Here is a 22,218-nt window from a genome sequence, read left to right as displayed (position 1 = left end):
CACAATAGACGTGCGGTGAACGGTCACCTCGAAATCCATGCGATGGTCGTAGTCCTACTCCTTTGTTTAAGAAGGGGGATGGGAACAAAAGTACCCGGGAAGTCTAATTGTGAATGACAAAAGTACCCTTTGTTTTAGATGTATTTTCATGTGTATAGAGGAACTTGTTGTCTTAATATATGTATTTTATGATGAATAGCATGGCATGGGGAATTTTTTTGAGTTATAATTATATATAATTATTATATATATTGTAGTTGCGGTAAATTTGAAACGGCACCCAGTACCTGACCGGTACTGGTACGGTACGTACCAGTAAAAAACCGGTACCCATGTCTAAAATGGTATTCAGAATCCTGTCTGCCACTTCACATATTGTGGAGTAATAAATAGATTATAGGTCCAAACACAAGCTAAAGCAACAGTTACATATACATGTAAGGGGAACTTAATTAGCCATCCTTTTTACCCTACTTATTTAGGTGTTCATCCTAATGTGTTTAAATACTTATCTTTTCATCCTCAAATTCAATTAAATCTTAAACAATCCTTTCTTTCTCCTAATTTTTCAAATCTTTCTCTTTTTTTTTTTTTTACTTTTCTAATTATCTCAATTCTCTCTCCTCTTTCAAATATTTCACTCATCTAATCTTTTGAATTTTTTCTCTCTCCTAATCTTCTCTCTCTCATATTTTCATTTCCCAAAAATCTAAAAAAAAAAACATGACTCTTACAAAAACAAATGCGTAAGCCGGAAAATATGGAAAAACACGATCAATTCACAAAACGTTGTTGAGGTAGATGAACAAAACAAGATCAATTAAAAAATATGACAAAATCGGAAAACATGCAAGTTTCCAGAAGTGTAGGTTTCGATCGAGGTAAATGAACAAAACATCAAATAAAAAACATGACAAAAATTAGAAAACATGACAAGTTTTGAGAAGTGTCAAATTTGACAAAAATAAGTTAGATAAACCAGGATGGACACCTAAATAAGTTCTCCAAACAGGATGCATACTTAATTTGGACACCTAAATAAGTTCTCCAAACAGGATGCCTACTTAATTTCTTCTAAGTGTAATTATGTAAACAAGTCTAGCTAAGATGCCTTAAAGACCCATGTAACTTCCAAACTAAGAAGCACGGGTACGGTTGACGCGAGACTCAACAGTTGTAAATAAATTGAGATACAAACACGGCGGGGTGAAACGTCCTTATTTTCAGGGATGTTAATTAAACATTATTCCCAATTTTCCAGAAAGTAATTTAATTGAAAGGAACGATTAACTTCATTAGCAGCAGAATTAATAATTAAAATACAACATAATCGATCTTAGTGAGATTACTTCATAGCAAAAATACTTAGTTCTGAAATTAAAATTACACTGATTATAATGAAAGTACACAACGGTATTGAAACAGAGCCTCAAGGGGTTTGGCTCCAGCCATCAGTTGGCTCTTCTTCAAAAACAACATAATCCACATTTCAGACCACAGACGACATATTTTAGCGAGCCTCTAGCTGGGTCATTGTCACTTCATTGATGCTCGGAGAACTTGAGCCGGCGAACGTTCATGCGTCTCTTTGGAACTCCTCTCAATATAAAAGCCAGGTTGCTTGGGTTAGGCAAAGCTACAATATCTGAAACCAACATTAAGACCACAAACGACATAGTTGGCCTGTCTTCACGTACTAAGTTCCAACCACCCTTTTTGTTTTTGCTAATGACTTATCACCTCCAAAAGCCCTAGCCAAGCCAAAATCTGAAATTTTGGGATTTATCTCACTATCAAGTAGCACATTGCTAGCTTTAAGATCCCTATGAACGACTCTCAATCTCGAATCTTGATGAAGATAAAGAATCCCCCTAGCAATCCCAACAATGATATCCAAACGCCTGCTCCATGTGAGCAATTTACTTCGTGTTATTTCTGCAATTTTACGAAATTTATAACATTTTGGAAAAAAAACCGAACTGGTCCCTGTAGTTAAACGTTTGTGTCAACTTGGTCCCTGTAGTTGTAATTGGCTCGATTTATACTCTGTTCTTTCCATTTTGTTCCAATTTAGTCCAATTGCTAACTGCCGTTAGTCTGCCGTTAGTCCTTTTAAATAAAGACAAAAATAAGCTAATATCAATAAGCCAATTTTTTTTGTCTTTATTCAAAAAAATTGGATTTTGATGGTAAGTTTTTACTTTTTAGCTTCCTCTCGTCATGACGAAACAATAATCCCGAAAAATTGACAAAAAAACTAACAAATGCGAAACAAATTGAATAAGGACAAAAAAATAAGCCACTTGGCTTATTTAGCGTACCAACCCCAGAGTTTATGTAATATTTTGACTTTTGGACATAGTTCTTTATCATGTTCTGACTTTTGAATCTTTATCATGTTGTGACTTTTGGACATGGTTCTATATGAATTTTCAGTACTATGCAGAAAAATAAAGCATCTCAGTATTTGTTCATAAGTTAAACAGGCAGACAATACCAATGGTTATGTTGACTTATGGCTAATCATGAAAATGCTGAATTAGAGGGCAACTTTTTGCAGAAAACTATAGCCAAATTTATTCTCAGGTGCCTCCTTATCAATGGAGAATGGAAGAATGAGTTGTCTTTCGGTTCAGAGATATATTAGGTAGGCCTGTGCAAAAAATTTGTCCACCCGTCCACCCGACCAGACCCGAAGGGTCCCGGGTGGGGTCGAATATGTGCTTCGGATGGGTACGGATTTATTTTCTGTTAAAAATCAAATTTTGGTTCGGGGTCCGGGTTCGTGCGTTTCTTACTCGACCCGACAAATTCATAAAAATTAATTTGGTTTCTAGTCAGACCCGACGTAAAGAATCGGGATCGCATACTGTTCTTACCCTTTTCGGTTCGGTTTGCGGGCCTAAAATATTTGTTACCCGCCATGTCGGGTCTGGGTCTGGGGTCAAACCCGACCGCCCGACCCGTGGACACCCCTAATATTAGGGCAAGAGGGGAATGAAAGAATTACTGTTTTAACCCCCAAAAAAGGGGCCATTTGATTTTGCTGTTAAAAGGACTAACGGCGGACTAACGGCGGTTAGTAATTGGACCAAGTTAGAATGAAATAGAAAGTACAAAGTGTAAATTGAGCCAATTACAACTACAGGGACCAAGTTGACACAAACACTTAACTATAGGGCCATTTCAGTTTTTTTCCCTAACATTTTTGACTAGTTTATTTTTTTCGTCATATAATGAGACAAACTTATGTGAAATATCCTTACCAATTGATAAAGTATGACTTCCTAAGAAGAAGAAAACAGAGAGAGGAAGGTTTATTGGGCAAATCAAAAATGAAGGAATCCAATTAAGCTTCCATTAGGCATGTACTTGTAAACTAGTATCCGTTCTTCTCCGAGGATGCAACATCCCAAAAGCCTAACTAGAATACGGTGTTGAAGTTTCACGATCAAAATATAACCTCGTTATTGAATTCCTTCAAACTTTGTTTGGAGTCCCTCAAAAGCCGCTTGACGGCTATGTCTTTTCCGGTTGATAAACGCCCCTATGTTAGTCAACACAAGAGTCAATTTCTTTAAGACTACTTCGTAAGTCCTCAGCTTTTAGCTCTCTTTTAGAGAATTTTAATCGTTCCACTTTTTTTTATAGATTCAATAATTAAAACTAAATTACCTTGTAAACAGAGCCGAAACCCCCTTGTCCAATTTTATTTGTATCAGAAAAGTTGTTAGTTGCTCTACAAGGGTGACCATATCAAAGAAGGGCAGTTCTACGTTTTCTTCATCTGTACTGTCTTGAATGTCTATCCCTGCATCAGTAATCGCAGAAAAACAAGAAAATATACAGCTAAATGAGTTCAATACTCAGTGACCCAGACTTGAGGAGGGGGATAAGCCCAAGTGTGATTCTTTCTTGATAACCATGTACAAAACTGAGGTTACAAATTCTAATGAAAAACTAAATTCTTCCGAAACAGTTACATGGTCTTTCATTGGGAGTGACTTTTCTCTAAATCAATTATATTGTGTCACGTCGTCAAAATGTTCTTATGAAACCAAAACGTAACATAAGTACAAAGACATAAGATAGCATAGTAAGAAATGCCGATTAATTGGTTGCCTCTTCTTCGCTTCTTCATCACCAACCAACAAACTAAGGTGATACCGACGACGAATGACAAGACAACTGATGTCGTAACAACGGCCACATTCCTTCGCTTTATTCTTCTAGATTCCGTACGTTGAGGTAAATAAAATAAAAACATTGGACATTGATTCATTAAAGGGGTTTTTAGTGATCGGTTCTTTTTTTTAGCTTTGATTTTATCCCAACCCTGAATATAATATTTTTATCTAATCTTTTTTAAAATAGTCCTGACTCATATTTATTCGGACAAAAATATCTTTGTTTATGAGAACTGTGCCTATGAGAATTGTGTCTATGAGAATTGGCTATGAGAACTGTGTTTATGAGAACTATGTCTATGTGAACTGAAAAATACACCGTTCATATAGCCTCACTACCCACTAAAATATAAAGTTTTCATAGAAAATATATAGTTTTCATAGACAGTTCTCATAGACAATAGACGGTTTTCATAAAAAAATACACAGTTTTTATAGAAAATACACAGTTTTCATGGAAAATACACAATTCTCATAGAAAATACACAGTTCTCATGAAAAATATACAGTTCTCATAGAAAATAGACAATTCTCATAAACAGTTCTCATAGAAAAATACACAATTCTCATAAAAAATACACAGTTCTCATAAACAGTTATCATGGAAAACATACAGTTCTTATAGAAAATAGACAATTCTCATAGAAAAATACACAATTCTCATAGAAAATACACAGTTCTCATAGAAAAATATACAGTTCTCATAGAAAATACATAGTTCTCAAAGACAGTTTTCATGAACAATACACAGTTCTCATAGAAAATACACACACGAACAAAAATTGAACCAAAAAAAAAAAAAAAAGTAATCAAAATCAAACGTGTATAATGATTTTTTGCGTACTAGAGATAACTTGTCCATGCGATAACGAGTGCAGAGACTAATACCCCAAATTGGAAATAAATTTCCCTCTGAATTACAAGCATTCACCAAATTGGCATGCTTTAAAATGCTCGTGATCAAGTACCTGTGCATTCACGAAAGTCATCTTTACAGAGCAACCTGTTCTTGGCCAAACGACTCGAGCCGCGACTCCACCTTCTTCCAAATCTCGTCTGCGTCCGTCACTTTGCTGATGAATCTGAGTCCTTCTTAGAGCACCCTGAGCGCTAGAACTCGTCAGTCGTCTGACTGAGTTTCGCTTTTATTCTTCGAGCGTCATGGGCGAACACCGGCGGCGGCTGACGGATATTCACGCCACGATAATTTCCTCTGAATTCTGCACGAGGCCAAGAGACTCCTCGCTACCAAGCCGCCACCGCCGGCAGCCATTTCTTCTCAGGTGGGTGGAGTAATAGGATTTGAATTTACGGCTGTAATTTGATCTACTTGAGCTGCTTCCGAATGACGATAGAAGATGGAGGATCGAAGAAGGTGAAGATGAGGTGCCGCGTTCTCGACGACAGGAAGGAAGCCGTGGTGGTTGGAGCTGTTGCAGGGGAATTCGCTGAGGCGAATGGTGGAGGAGAGAGTGAGAGCGCTTTGGTTCAGTAACTGGTAGAAATATGCGAGTTTGGGAGGTTTTCAGATTGGGATCGGGGCATAAAAGATATTCAGCAACATAACCGAACCTAGATTGGTTCAGTAATAATATTCAGGGATGGGATAAAACCAAACCTAAAAACTAGGGTTGGCATCTAATTTTCTATTCATTAAATTCAGTACTAAAATTCAGAACAAAATGACATACCTAATTCAATCGCGTCAACCCTTACATACAAGTCTAGTCCCTCGCTAGGAAATCTTCTCACGTGCCTTCGCACATTCATCAAATTTTCATACCTAGTGATGCAGTTCGCCCTCGCTTCTGCTTCTGCATCAGCTTCTGCATCACTCATGTACGCAAGGCAAGAACAGTTTCTCATTCACTCATCCTTGCACTCAGGCTCATTGAGGCTCATTGATACATGTGCCATAGACGTATCTGTTTCCACACATGGAAAGTGCCTCACGTTTCTTGACGCACCCTCCCGATGCATCCCACAGATACCACTCCTCTATAACCTGGGCTCATACCCTGAAATGCACGTGTACTCGAACTCTTGCCTGTTATTTGAGTTGCAGTAACCATAAGCACCACATCAGCCATAATAATCGCATTGGTCGTCAGGGACCTTATAGAACTCGACCCATCTTCCGACCCATGTCAGCATTTTTAAAGAAGCCAATTCATCCACGAACACCGTCAACAGGTTCGAGGCACTGATTGGGGTGTAAAACGCATAAACTCGGTCATGATTGTTCACGTAAGTTCCAATGAGTATGGAAATTGCACTATTAGGGCATTCTAACCATGCGGGTATCTGCCAGACTCGGGTTAAGCCCTTGAATAGTATCAATTGGGGCAACTCATTTGGTTCGACCAAATAGGAGTATTCTCCTGTACCACGGTCGTCTCTCGACTTCCACGATATGAGAGACCATTCAAGACCTGTCCTCCTATCCAACCCAAGCTTCATGTTTGGCAACACAGTATTCGTAGGGTGATCAAAACTTTGCCAAACAACATCACCACTCACACTATCTCCTCGGAACAACACCAAATTTCCGGAATCCAAGAGTTGAGCAGAGTAAAAAACCGCGGATACATTTGTATGCCAATTAGTACGATTTTGGGTATTATCGTAGATGACAAGGTTTCCATCCCAGTTGAGGGATAGAAGCCCGGAGGTACCGTTGATTGGGCAATCCCTATTGGCCACCCAAACAACAATTTGTTCTGAAATCGTTGAGGGCCCATTTTTCGGGATTCATCGTTTTGATTTTTGATCTATATACTTTGAATTGAGGCACACTACTGAACAGAAAACTATGATATATCAGTATATTCTTGTAATTGTGTTTGGCTTCATAATGTAATCATCATTTACATATGCAGGATAAATCGTCAATGGAATTAATTAATGTCGTTGAAAGAATGGTGTGTCTGATTTGATTGAAGGTCCGACGCGTGCACTGACTTTGTAAGTTAACGTTTTTCTTGTCCTACCACACCATTGAGTTTTTTTTGAGTTCTCAAGGACAAAAACGTTTCCCCCTGTCCTTCAACCATTGGTAATAGGGATGCAAACGAGCCGAACCAAGTTTTGTTGTGTTTGAATTGGGTCGTTTACAAGTTGAAAACTCGAACTCGACTTGGGTATGAACAAGCCGAATCGAATTTTGTCGTGCTAAGGTCGGCTCGTTTACTAAAAGCCCAAGTGTATGACATGAGAGTGTGATGAAGATTTTGGACAAAGAATCAATTTAGAACATATACATTAGATATTAGAGTATACCCCAAAATTGGCAAAGAGATGATCATACAATGAATTAAAACCATCTCAAATGCATAAAGAACCACATAAATATAGGGGAAAGGTTTCTCTCTAATCTAAAAGTGGGTTTATGCAAAGTTGTACCCTAAATGGGAGAGAAAGATGTATTTATATCTGAAAGTATGATGACCTAAGCCCACAATAAGAAGGCTCGAAGAGCAAGGGCTTGCAAGCGCTCAATCCCTTTGTGGACGTGGGCGCTTGTTGACGCTCCATCCCCTTACAAGCGCCTTGCGAATGCCATTCAACCAGATAATTAAAATTAATTGTAAATTTAAGAACACTTTGAATGGCGCTTGATCCCTTTACAAGCGCGTGTCCTTGTATTGGCTCCCCTTGCAAGTGCCTTTCAAACGCTAGGCTACTAGACACTTTTGCCTTAGAAAAATTTCCACTTTCACACAAATTAATCAATGCATTTTCTTGCCTTAGAAAAAAATTCTTCTACTACTCTCGAAGACAAGCTAAAAGACTAAGAGCATCCGCAATGGGAATAATCAAAATTGATAATCAAAATGTGTCACGTCAGCATTTGATTATCCATTTAGTTCATAATCAAACCTAACAAACTTGATCTCCACATTGGTTATTTTTGTATCCCTATAAAAAAAAACCCCCCACAATCCGCAATGCATCTATGTCCAATTGCAAACGAGTTCCAATCGCGCACCCGACCACACTAAATTATTCGTCTCGATGAGACGATTCTAATGTGAGGTGTTTTTTAATTTTTTAGTTTTGAATTTGGTTATTGGGTTTGGTTATCGAGTTTTGGTTATTGGTAAAAGTTGTTAAGTTTGGTTATTCAAATGTCAAAATTTGATAAGTTGCTAAGAGGTTGCTAAGTTTGGTTATTACAATGTCAGCACTTTTTTGAGCAAATATTGCTAACTTTAGCAACCTTTTAGTTTTGATTATTACATTGTGGATGCTCTAATGCCTAAGCAACCTAAACAAGGATTAATGTTCAAATGATGAGACATTAAAAAAACCATATGATGCATGAAAAATCATTAGTCTAGATGTAACATGAAATGCAAAAGCTTATACCTTGTCGAGATGCACTTTATGAGGATTTGCATGGCAAGGACTTTATCAACGAATCTTGATTCATGGGCGGAGTATCTAGACTCAACAAACTACACACCACCTCCCAAACCCAAATAAAAAAAGAAATACAGACTCTAATGGTTTGCCGGTATTCCGAAATTGCCAATAACACTAACATACTCTCTGGCTCATTTTCTGGTAGATGGCAGTTGGGTAGGATGAGGTGTCAACTATAGCTATAGTCATTTGGGGATGGAATCTCCGTATCCATCTTTGCCATTTTCCATCCTCATTGGAGCATGGAGTACTTCTATAACGGAGGATAGAAAATGGCTATAGCACCCCCCATTGGACATCCTCTTAGAATTCCAAAGGGCTACCATGCCAATTATTAAAGCACCCATTGACCAAGCCAAATACCCATGCCATGAAAAGATCCAAGTTACCATCGGCTGAGCATTTTTCAAGTAACCCAAAAATATTTCCCGGCCACATGAACAAAAAATACCAACAGTTTGATTTCTACAACCAAGGTCCAAGGCTATTTATTTTGAAGGGGACCGTTTAACATCCCTTCTCCTGTCGAAGATTTTCAAACATCCCTTCTCCTGTCGAAGATTTTCAAACATCCCTTCTCCTGTCGAAGATTTTCAAACATCCCTTCTTTACATTTTTCTTCCACATCCAGTCAACGATATAAGCTTTCTCCCTTCAAACTACTAGCTCTCTTTTTCTTAAGCAAAAAGAAATTTATTAATCTTCGAAAAATGGGTTACAAAGATTAAACGGACACTCGGCATGATGGCATCACAACGGGCACCGCGACAATCATATCCCATCTAGCACCCCAAAACAAAAACAAAATTCCATGGTTGGCAAGATACCAACCAAAACTTTGCAAACAGATTATAAAACACCAAACTTTACGAGCTGGACAACTAACTAATACAACCCCAAATCATCTCAAGATCGATCTACACAAATATCACCAGCTGCAGCACCATGGCATCCCCTTAGTAGAACCACAAACAGCATCCACATTTGAGCCTAAGGCTCCATCACCCCTGTTGGCAAAACTGCTGCATCTTAATTTTTGCATCATCTGCGAACAATGTCTCAGAAGGCCTATTTAGCAGCAGCAGCAGAAACAACAGCAGGTGTCAAGAGCACCAGTAATAGGAATCTTATATCCTTATATTTTTTTCCCAATCGGCAAAGCTCTAATATCCTCATTTAGTTTTTGAAAGGGAAAATGACTGGCATGTGGAGTACGGAAGGCTTGCCACTTTCATGGGCTACACTTTCGAAATGACTCATACATGGTAGGAAGCCTTTTAATGACAAATATGTGGTAACCATAACCCCGGAGAAGCAGTTGGGACAATTTTGCCCCTGAATATAAAACGACATTGTTTGTAATTAGAAGCTCCAACCTTATCTGGGCAAAAAAAGGGCAAGTCAATATATGAAACAGATTCTTTATAATATTGAAATAGACCATAATTTTTATTGATAAGACCAAGTCATATCATGTTCAATGAATGACATCTCTCATTAAAGCTCTACCAACCTTGTTTGGGCCAAAAAAGAGCAAGACAATAAATGAAACAACATTTTTATTATATTGAAACAGACATCATTTTTATTGATAAAGACTAAGTCATATCTTATTCAATGAATGACATCTCTCATTCAAGCTCAACCAACCTTCTTTAGGCCAAAAAAGGGCAAGTCAATATATGAAACAAATTTTTTATTATATTAAAACAAACCATCATTTTTACTGATAAAGACCAAATCATATCTTGTTCAATGAATGTCATCTCCCGTTGAAGCTCAACCAACCTTATTCATCCAGAAAAGGGAAAGTCAATATATGAAATAGGCGTTTTATTATATTGAAATAGATCATCGCGTTTTATTATATTGAAATAGATCATCATTTTTATTGTTAAAAACCAAGTCATTTTTATTGAAATATGCCATCTCCCCTTCGCCTGTTCCTCTTCACCACCACCAGGCCCACCACCATCTTACCATCTCGAGTAGGACCGACACCCCTCAACTTCCATAGCAACCACCACCCCTAGCCATACCCACCTCTCTCTCTCTCTCTCTCACACACAATTTGAAAACCCCCAATTCTTTGTCATTCACAAACCACAAAATCCCTTAATCTCTTCACCGCCACCACCATCCCCCATCTCCGGCACCATCACCCCTCAACCCCCATAGCAACCACCACCAAGTTTTTTTGAAAGGCAAACCCAATTAAATTAGTTCCGATTTTTCCCCAATCAAACCCAAATTAGTATCGTTTTTTCCCAACCAAAACCTAAATCAGTTGAGGGTAACTGCGAGTACTTGAGAGAGAGAGAGAGAGAGAGAGAGAGAGAGAGAGAGAGAGAGAGAGAGAGAGAGAGATACCAGAGTGAGAGAGGAATGGCCTGGTGAGTTAAACGATGAGAGATTGGGGGAGGAATGAGTTTTAGGGCTAATAAGTGATATATAAAGGAGGGTAAAATAGACATTTCAAGTTGGCACACCATGTATTAGTCAATATTTTTCCTCTTGTCATGAGAGTGGTAGTTTCAAGAGTGCAGACCATGATTTTGGGATTAATCCGGGTCAACACCTCTAACCCGTAATTTTCCCTTTTTGAAAAGATGTGTATGATCAGTGGTGGCTCCATGAATTTGTATCACGTGTTTAAAAATTACGTTGACTCTATTAACTTTATTAACAAATAATTAACACTTACACAAATCTCATGTATTATTAACCAACTGGGGCTAGCTCAGTTGGTCAGAACTCTTGTATCTCACTAGGAGGTCAGGAGTTTGAGTCTTCCCACTTGTGTATGGGGTGTTCTTCCCTTAGAGAGTTTTTCCTTACTTTATTTATTTCTACCCTATAATAGGATTATTTCTTGTATTGGTTGAGTTGTTGGGTTTGGTTGTTTTCTTGTATTGGTTGAGTTGTTGGACTTGGTTGTCTCGTGGACTCTCACAATTGATCAGTGGCAGAGCTACCTTGGGGTTGGGGGTGGAAACAGCCCCCCCACCCCCGAGTTTTAAATTTGTTATTTTGTATATACCTAATTTTGAATATTATTGATAATCATTTGTGTGTAGCTATTTATAATCTTAATAGTTTTGGTTTTAGTTGATAAAAAATCGGTTATTTTACATTCTCATTTCTCAAATTTTTTTATAAATAAAAAATAATCACGTGACTGTTGAAGTTACCTAAAGAAAAAGACAAAATGATTGATACTATATTTCAATTGCATTAGGCTATAATTATCTCGATATACAAATGTAATGCATTGTAAAACAAAAACTTTATGATATAATAAGTACACGTTCTGATAAAAAAAAAATATATCAATTAATCCGGCCCTCCTTAGATCAAAATCCTGGCCGGCTCTACCACTACAATTGATATAGTGCCCGGGTTTGTACTCTGTACTTCATATCTGATGTAAAAAGATCTCTTTTATCGATTGACAAAAAAAAAATCTCATGTATTAGTACGAATAGCACGATCAAAATTCATAAAGAATACTTGCAATTTTACAATTGTTCTCGATGACTTTTCAGTTATGTATAAGACAAATGGAATTAAATCAGTGCATTCATCCACATATATCATTTTGCCAGAAAATTGTGGTGAATAAACTGACGAAGACCTATTTAAAGATATGCTCTCTTAAAATTTCTTGTTTTCTAGATTTTTCTTCCAAAAAGAAAAATTCATGTAATGAATTAAATTCATTCTATTAATTCCATTTTATTCTTCATTTCAGTTTTTTTGTTCTCAGTTGATGCTATATTTGTGTCTCTGTGGGGATTTCAATGATATTTTGGATTCTGGGGAAAAGCGTGATGGCGTATTGTGGGATCGTTGGAGTTTTGCACGGTTTCAATCTTTTATTGAGGAGTGTGGCTTGGCTGATTTGGGCTTCAGAGGGTACCCGTTCACATGGAGGAATAACCGGAGGGGCGAAGATTTAGTAGAGTCTAGATTGGACAGGGCCTTGGTCTCTTCTCAGTGGGTTACTCATTATAACCAAGCCTCGGTGGAGCATCTTGATTGTATAGGGTCTGATCATAAAGCCTTACTTTTAAAGCTAACGACGGAGGCAAGGAGACGGTTACACCATTCCGGTTCGATGCAAGGTGGTGTGAGTATGAGGAGGTCCAAACGATTGTGAAGAACCAATGGGAGCAAGGAGTTATAGGATCTCGTCTATTCTGCTTGAATCAAAAAATCAAGAGCTGTAGGCTGGCTTTGAAATCATGGCGGGTTAAACAAAATCTCAACTCCAGAAAGAAGATTGACCAAGCGTGTGAAGAGATAAAGGTGCTTGAATCTGAGGGGCGTGAGCTTCATTATGATAGACTCATGAATCTGGAGAATCAAGTAGCGAATGAATGGGAGAAGGAGGAACTGTATTGGCAACAGAAATCCCACCAAAAATGGCTACAATCTGGGGATCGCAACACTTCTTATTTTCATGCAAGTAGACGTAATCACATTTCGGGGATTGAAAATGCATATGGGATTTGGATTTCGGATCAACAAGGCATTGCAAACGAGTTTCAGAGTTTCTTTAAGCATTTGTATGTCAGTGAAGGAGTTCAAAACCTTCAGCAGGTTACTAATTTTATTCCATCCCGAGTTACTCTTGCAATGAATAATAGCCTGCTGAAGCCGTTTACATCAGGGGAAATCAAAGCTGCTTTATTCGAGATGCACCCAAACAAAGCACCTGGCTATGACGGTATGACAACAGGTTTTTTTCAGCTGTATTGGGAGATAGTTGGTGTTGATGTTTGCCGAGCAGTACGTAGTTTTTTCCATGATGGCAGAATGCTTAGAAGCGTAAACCGCACTCAGATTGTTCTCATTCCAAAGGTTCAGACTCCCACAAAGGTCAGCCAATTTCGCCCCATCAGTCTCTGCACCATAAGTTACAAAATCATTGCGAAGGTTTTGGCCAATCGGCTCAAGCCTTTCCTCTCTTCTATTGTTTCCGAAAATCAAAGTGCTTTTGTAGGGGGTCGTCAAATAACGGATAATGTTCTTATTGCTCACGAACTCACACATTACATTAAGCACAAACGGTATGGTACTCATGGGGTGGCTGCATTCAAATTGGATATGGCAAAAGCATACGATCGGATAGAGTGGAGCTATTTGGAGATGGTGATGACATAGTTAGGTTTCCATCAAAAATGGATTGAATGGGTTATGGAGTGTGTGAAGACAGTCTCTTTTTCCATCACAGTTAATGGGGAAGCAGGGGATACTTTCTATCCAAGCCGAGGGATCCGCCAAGGGTGCCCTCTCTCTCCGTATTTATTCCTCATGTGCGGAGAAGGCTTCACAGCCCTATTTCATGATTTTTTGAGCAAGAGACTTATGCATGGGTTTCGGATTAACAGTCTTTGTCCTATTATCTCTCATTTATTATTTGCGGATGATTCTATTGTATTTTGTCGTGCCACAGATCAGGATTGCGAGGCTTTGTCTCGGATCCTTGGTTCCTATGAAGCTGCCTCCGGTCAAAAAGTAAACAAGGAAAAATCTTCAGTGTTTTTCAGTCCTAACACTCCTGTCCATTCTCGGAATCTTTTATCAGTAAAGGTGGGCATATCGATGGAGGCATACGGTGCAAAATACTTGGGGCTTCCTGTAGAGACCCGTATTTTAGGGCCGTATTTTTTTTTTATTTAAAAATATTAAAATTATCTAGTAATGGCATAAATTGTGGAAATTCGAATAATGGCATGGTTATAAGATTATGGGATCAACATGATATAATTGCAAGTGCAGGGGTGAAAGTGTGATAAGTGTATATATATGTATATGGACGTACAGGGGAAATTCCCCTTTCACTTTTTTTTCTTTTTTCTTTCTCCGTATTCTCTCGGCCCTCTCCCTTCGAAACTCTCCCTCCACTTCTCTCCTCGATTTCATTTACTTAGAGCGTGATTCCGAACAAAGCCCAAGAATTAAAGTCATTATACGGAGTGCGGGCTTCCTATCCATCCAAGAAAAATCATGATTGGACAACCTAGGAGCTCGGTTGACTAGGTCAAAGGGTTGGGTTTTGCTCGAAACTCACGAGGTAGGGATTTCTTACTCTTGTTATGCGTTTATACGGTGTTTATGTACCTAGATCGTATCTTGTTTCGTTGTTTAAGGTTGTTCCTTCCATTTCCGAAAATCAGCAGAACAGGGCCTGCGTTTTTGGAGTTTTACGCCTTCTTAAACTTAGATTTGAATTTTGGTTCCTTCGTATGAAATAGAGTAGACTTAAAGCCCGTTCTAATGCCACTGAAATCACCCGAAACCGTTGAGAATTGAATTTATGGTGATTTTTAGAATACTGGTCTGCAATCGGTCTCGTTTTCTGGGTTTCAGCCCACTTCGGATGGTCATAACTTCCTCGTCCGATGTCTGTTTTATGCAAAATTTGTATCGGTTCGAAGGTCTTGAAGTTAGCTTTCATTTGCCACCAGAATCGTCTTAAAACTCTTAGTACACAGAAAGTTATGATCATTTGAGTGGAGGCGTATCAATCTGTCATGCTGCGTGACAGATTCGTGTTGCCTCGGTAAACCCCTGTTTAACCGCCCTTGGAGTGCAGATTTGACAAGGGTTCCTTCGTGACTTATAAGCTTCGTTCAATCGCGCAACTATTGAGATTGGAATCACTCAAAAATATTAAGAACTCGATTTATAGTGATTTTTAGAAGATTGGACTGAAATCTGGAAATTTAGGCAGCGTACAGAGCTGCATTTTTCATCGTTTGTTATGGTTGAGCGACCCTATTGGTTATGGGTCCTTATAGTTTTTAAAGATGGGTAAGTTGGAGATGTTTTGGTGTTGGAATCATTGAAAAATATTGAGTATACTATTTTTAATAAATTTTCAATAATTCTAGGGACACACCCATTCTCACACCCAAACACACACCCACACTACATGAGTGGTGGGCCCCATACACACACTAGAATGTGTAGTGTGTGTGGGACCCACCACTCATGTGAGTGGTGGGTGTGTGTTTGGGTGTGAGAGTGTGTGTGTCCCTAGCACCACTCATAAATTTTTGAACATGGACTGCTTTGCTGAAAATCAGAATATCTGAAAATCATTCCTAAGTTTGAAAGATTATATCGTACGATTCGTCGAGCGTGTCTGTGCCATTGATTTTTCGTTAGCATAGTTGGAGTATCGTCGTAAAGGCTATAGTAGTGTAAAAGAGTCTGTGAACATCGTAGACTATAAGAAATATTGTGACGTGCGTAATTGGTAGAGAAGTACTTGTTTGATTAAATTGAGAAATGACTAGATGGTTTGGTGCTTGCAACTTGGAAACGCGAATTGAAATGTGAATAACAATCGGACACAACGAGAACATTCGGGGCCCATCGACGGGTGGGCGCCTGGCAGGGGATATCGGGGTCCCATAATTAGCCCGGCAGGAGCTAAATGCTCATATCATTTGCTTTCAGGGCTCTTAAATGAGTAAATGCCTGGTAGGAGCTAAATGCTCATATTGTATGGTTTCAGGGCTCGTTTTCGAGTAAGTGCCTGGCAGGAGCTTAGGCTCAAACACATGACACGAAATTGGCTTATGAAGTTGATGAAAAGAGATTCTGATGACTGATGATAATGAGGAATGGGATTTGGTGATGAAATGGGAAAATGTGAAAGATTGTGAAATTGTATGAGTTGTAATGAAACGGTACTAAAGCTGTTGTTGATTTACTTGGAATGATGCAGGAATATTGATGGTTCTTGTTGACATATGAGTAGATAGATCCTTCACATAGGTTTTCTAGAATCCCTGATCATAGTGTCCTGCTGTTGACAGTCTTGTGTACTCGGGCTTATCTGTCGTTATTCACTTTAGATGCATAACTCATCATATTTTCCTATAACTTGCGTATAAATTTCTCTATTGGGTTAGTGTAGCTCAACCTATCAATTTCAGGTACATCATAGGGGCGCAGTCATGGAAAGTTTGGAGTGCGTGCAGATATCACAGACTAAAGTTATTTTCGAAAGTACTTGTCTATCTTCGTAAAACAAATTGCATTGTATTGTTTTCTCTTTTTTTTTTTTAGAATACTGTATCGGGTGGACATACTTGTAAATTTGGAAACTGTAATGTATTTGGGGATATTGTATGTACTATTGTGAGGATTCGTATTTAAAATGGTATTGTTATTTATGTTGAAAAACGAGGGCGTGACACTTCCTGTGTTCCTTGGGAGCTCCAAGCGTGATCTCTTTCAATACATCAAAGATAGAACAACAAAGCGTCTGCGGAGCTACAAGGAGTCCAAGGTTAATCAGGCAAGGCGTGAGGTTTTGTTGAAATCAGTTCTTTTGACGCACCATAATTATGCCATGTCGTGCTTTCGGTTGCCTAAACTCTTTTGCAGCAATTTTCATCCGAAGAAGCGAGATTTTGGTGGGGTTCAAAGGAAGGGGAATGGAAAATTCACTGGATTAAATGGGAAAAACTGAATAGGTGCAAAGGTGATGGCGGGTTGGGGCTACGTGATTTGGAGATTTTTAATCAAGCTCTGTTAGCTAAACAAGGCTGGAGACTAATTTCTGGTGCATCCTCTCTATTTAGACAAATATTTAAAGGAAGGTATTTCCCCCATACATCATTCCGGCATGCCAATGCTAGTAGCACTGCTTCATGGGCTTGGAAGAGCATAGTCTGGGCTCGGGAACTGATTGACAAGGGATGGCGATGGCAAGTTCATTCCGGGAAAGATATACATGTTTGGGAGGACCCTTGGTTATCCAAGAATACAGATTTTAGAATTGATAGAACCACACCAAAAAGAGAGGGCATTGAGAAAGTTGCAGATCTTATTGATCCAGATACGAAATCTTGAAAGGTTTCTCTGATTCGAGAGACCTTCAATCATGAGGATGCAGATGCGATTCTTTCCATCCCTATCAGTTATACCAGCCAACGAGATCGTAAAATTTGGCACCCATCCTGGAATGGAATTTTCTCAGTCAAGACAGCTTACCGCTTAGCAAAGGAAGGCTTAAGTTCTCGTAGCAACCTTCAAGAGGGGCAAACAAGCTCGTCGAACGTATTACCTACAGTATGGAAGAAGCTATGGGGACTATCACTCCATCCGAAGGTGAAAATATTTATCTGGAAGTGTTTTAATAATGCGGTGGCAACAAATTCAGCACTAGTGACACGCAAAATCATACTTGACCTAATTTGTACTCGCTGTGGTATAGTGGAATAATCAATTGCGCATGTTCTTTTTCAGTGTGAGGCTGCAATCAAAGTATGGATTCACTCTCCATTTCGGCTAAGACCTGAAGAGCTACTCGAGTGCAGGCACATGGTTGATTGGTGGGAATGCATCTATGATCGTATTACACTTTTTGGTCTGCCTTCTCCTTTCTTAGGTATGGCTTTTCTTTACTGTTGGTGGATTTGGTGGGCAAGGAATGACTTTATTTTCAATGGAAAAATTTGGGCATCTGATGTTGTTAGTAGGAAAGCGCAAGGGGATTTTCATGAATTCAAGGACGCAAATATTAGGGTTCCCCATCCCCCCTCGAATCCCTCTCCCCTGGGAACTTTGGTATGGCAGCGACCTGAGAGGAATGTGCTGAAGATAAACGTCGATACGGCGGTATGCAAGAGCTCAAGTACTATTGGCACAGGGGCAGTGGCTCGAAGGGACGATGGTCGAGTTATTGGTATTTTTTTGGCTCTTCATGATGGGATCAACTCGTCCAGAATTGTGGAGGCTTTGCCCGGGATGGGTTAAATTTGGGGATTGCTCTAAAATGTCCTAAGGTGCTTATTGAATCGGACGCGGAGACGATTGTGAGGAAATGCGATGATAATCAAGACCCTCCCTCCGATATTGCAGTAGTTATTCATGATTGTTTAGTCTTGAAGAATTCATTCAGTTCATGTGATTTTGGTTTTGTTAATCGTGATTGTAACAGGGCTGCACATTGTTGTGCTCAAAAAGCCCTTTCCAATGGCATGTCCGGTCTGTGGACATCCTTTTTACCCCCATGGGGTTTGCATCTCTTTGATGTTTAGGCTATGCCTATCAGATTAATAAAATTCTTCTCACCTTTTGTCAAAAAAGAAAAAGAAAATTATAGTCGGCAATTTAAACATAAATTCCCATAGTTATCAAAGAGTGTCGGTACCCTTTTCCGACGAATTTTATATCGTTTTATGGCTAATTTTTCCTTTATCCCCTTAATTTTTCAATCTCTGTCCAATTCGTTCTTAATCTATAAACCCAAAGGATTTTGGACTGATTAATTCTATATAAACGCATATAAATTCTATCTTTTTCATCATGCCCGCACCTAAGTTTAATTTAAAGTTGATGGCCACTAAAAAGAGGTTTTATATGTATGATTTTACTGTCAGCAATGAAACTTTAACGTCTACAACTAAAGAATACACGTGGTGGTCTAAGGCTCGGACTTGGGGGTTTACTCCATTCTAATGTCTTAGATTTGAAAATTCTCAGCTGTTATCAATTCCTTTAAGGCCAGTCATACAAAACTTCGTTCCATTTTTAATTGGGCTCTCCGCAAGTGGGCAATGGGATTGGACTCAAAATTAGTCGAGATACTCGTAAGCTTGCTCGAACACTTGAGTTATATAAAAAAATCACAGTAATGGGTGGCTACGGCTCCGTTCTTGTAAACTTTACAAGTCTAAAATTTATTTCAGTTTTTTTTTTCTTTTCATAACTTTTTATTTAGTTTTTCGTCGTAATTTTTGAGGTTAATCGTGATGAATCATAAAAATATAAATATATGGACTAATATTTAAAAAATTCAAATAAAATGACATTTTAGACAAATATAATAGCTATTTGATACTTGAAAGTTTTTAATGAACTTTTTTTTGCTTTCGGTTATAATTTGTACGGTATTTTTTAGACTCTTCTCGTCTCGACTGATGATTAATCCAAGAATATCTCACGAATCTAACAAAAATCCAAAAAAATAAACAAAACACACAAAACGGAGAAGAAAAAGAAGAAAATTATATACTTACAAGAATGGAGCCAAAGATTTATTTACGCTTGATTTCTGGTACCGGCAAGCCTCTCCGTTCCACCAAGCCCTCAAAACTTGTTCACTTTTCAAACTGCTGAGGCATTGGAATTCCACAAAGAACTCTGCACTTACGCATTTTGCTTTCAAGCGTATAAACTTAAGTAATTTTTCAAATTTGCATTATTTTTTTCATTTTGTAGTCAGAACTTCAAAAAATAACTGTTAGCATATTCTTGGATGGACTCCAACACAGGGAAAGCGTTATGTCAGTAGGTGTAATTTCGGAAAATCTCTCTGCCACTTCACATTTTGCGGAGTAGCTACAGCCTACAAATACGTATACGAGTAATTATGTAAACAAAGTCTAGCTAAGATGCCTTAAAGACCCCATGCAACTTCCAAACAAAGAAGCACGGATACGGTTGACAAGGCACTCAACAGTTGTAAATAAATTGAGATACAAACACGGCAGGGGTGTAACGCCCCTATTTTCGGAGATGTTAATTAAACATTTTTCCCGAATCTCCAAAAATGATTTAATTAAAAGGAACGATTAACTTCATTAGCAGCGGAATTAATAATTAAAGTACATCATAATTGATCTTAGTGAGATTACTTCATAGCAAAAATACTTAGTTCTGAAATTAAAATTACATTGATTGTAATGAAAGTACGCAATGGTATTGAAACAGAGCCTCTAGGGGTTTGGTTCCGGCCTTCAGTTGGCTCTTCTTAAAAAATGACATAATCGACATTAAGACCATAAACGACATATTTTAGCGAGCCTCCAGGTGGGTCATTGTCACTTCATTGATGCTCGGAGAACTTTGAGCCAGCGAACGTTCATGCGTCTCTTCGGAACTCCTCTCAATATAAAAGCCAGGTTGCTTGGGTTGGGGCAATGCTACAATATCTGAAACCAACATTAAGACCACAGACGACATAGTTGGCCTGTCTTCAGCGCATTTTTGCACGCATAGAAGACCAATCTGTATACATCTCAACACCTTAGACATTGGAAATGAACCCACCATCACTGGATCTATTAATTCAAAAGCCTTTCCATCAATCCAAAGTTTCCATGCCTGAAATTGGCTCAATATAGTTAGAAATAAAAAATCGAAAAATATGGGGTTGGTGAAAAGGCTATCAGGTTCTTTGTCTTTGAACTTACATGTCCAAGAAGGTTTAGATCATGGTCTGCGTGATGGAATTTTCTATTCATTTTGCCACTCATTATCTCCAAAACTATGACTCCAAAGCTAAAAATATCTGATTTTGTTGAAATTAGGCCATCGATTGCATATTCGGGAGCCATGTAACCACTGCATAACATTACAAACAGAAATGAAAATTTGGTGCTAAAAGTTATTATGCGTAAACTTGGGAACATGACTTAGATCACGTACTAGGTTCCGACCACCCTTTTTGTTTTTGCAGATGACTGATCACCTCCAAAAGCCCTAGCCAAGCCAAAATCTGAAATTTTGGGATTCATCTCACTATCAAGTAGCACATTGCTAGTTTTAAGATCCCTATGAATGACTCTCAATCTCGAATCTTGATGAAGATAAAGAATCCCCCTAGCAATCCCAATAACGATATCCAAGCGTTTACTCCATGTGAGCAATTTGCTTCGTGTTATTTCTGCAATTCATGAAATTCATCACACGTTTTAATTGTCCATTTTCTTGGTCATATAATGAGACAAACTTCTGTGAAATATACTTTCCAATTGATCAAGTATGACTTCATAAGAAGAAAAGAGAGAGGAAGGTTTGTTGGGCAAACCAAAAATGAAGGAATCCAAGCTTCCATTAGGCATGTACTCGTAAACTAGCATTCGTTCTTCTCCGAGGATGCAACTTCCCAAAAGCCTAACTAGATTACGGTGTTGAAGTTTGGCGATCAAAATAACTTCGTTTTTGAATTCCTTCAAACCTTGTTTGGAGTCCCTCGAAAGCCGCTTGACGGCTATGTCTTTTCCAGTTGATAAACGCCCCTGTGTTAGTCAACACAAGAGTCAATTTCATAAAGACTACTTCGCAAGTCCTCAGCTTTCAGCTCTCTTTTAGAGAATTTTAATCATTCCATTTTTTTATGGTTTCAATCATAAAAACAAAATTACCTTGTAAACAAAGCCGAAACCCCCTTCTCCAATTTTATTTGTATCAGAAAAGTTGTTAGTTGCGCCTACAATGGTGACCATATCAAAGACGGGCAATTCTATATTTTCTTCATCACTGTCTTGAATGTCTATCCCTGCATCAATAATCGAGAAAAACAATAAAATATGAAGCTAAATGAATTCTATACTCGGTGAACCCGAAATGAGGATTGATAAGCCTGCCTTTCAACCACATCAAAGGTGGCTCTTGTTTCTTTTTCGATAACTTAGTACAAAACCGACGATCCAACTACATGGTCCTTCATTGGGAGTGATAGCCTGCCTTTCAACCACATAATATGCCAGCCTTTCAACCACTTGTTCTGTATGACTTTTCAGTATGTTTTTTCTGTTTGTATAGCATTATTCAATCGTGCTTTAGATTTCTATGC

The 22,218-nt window shown here is 38.5% G+C and overlaps 1 protein-coding gene and 1 pseudogene across 2 annotated transcripts in view; both read right to left on the bottom strand.

Annotated features, from left to right (window-relative positions):
* LOC131306456 (G-type lectin S-receptor-like serine/threonine-protein kinase SD1-1) overlaps nt 1-22,218 on the bottom strand; it is a 104,436-nt gene that overhangs the window by 80,110 nt on the left and 2,108 nt on the right. The window contains exon 1 of one of the 2 annotated variants that reach the window (XM_058332713.1): nt 1,698-1,810. The exons of the other annotated variant lie outside the window; for it this stretch is intronic. The gene's annotated coding sequence lies outside the window, so the exon portion shown is untranslated. Of the gene's footprint in view, nt 1-1,697; nt 1,811-22,218 lie in introns of those variants that run through there. 2 annotated transcript variants of the gene reach the window in all.
* On the bottom strand, nt 1,697-3,995 carry LOC131308481 (cysteine-rich receptor-like protein kinase 34; annotated as a pseudogene).

Source organism: Rhododendron vialii, chromosome 11a, assembly GCF_030253575.1.
Source record: "Rhododendron vialii isolate Sample 1 chromosome 11a, ASM3025357v1".
NCBI lineage: Eukaryota > Viridiplantae > Streptophyta > Magnoliopsida > Ericales > Ericaceae > Rhododendron > Rhododendron vialii.
Note: the sequence above shows the minus strand (reverse complement) of the source record. Positions and strands in the feature narration are given on the sequence as shown.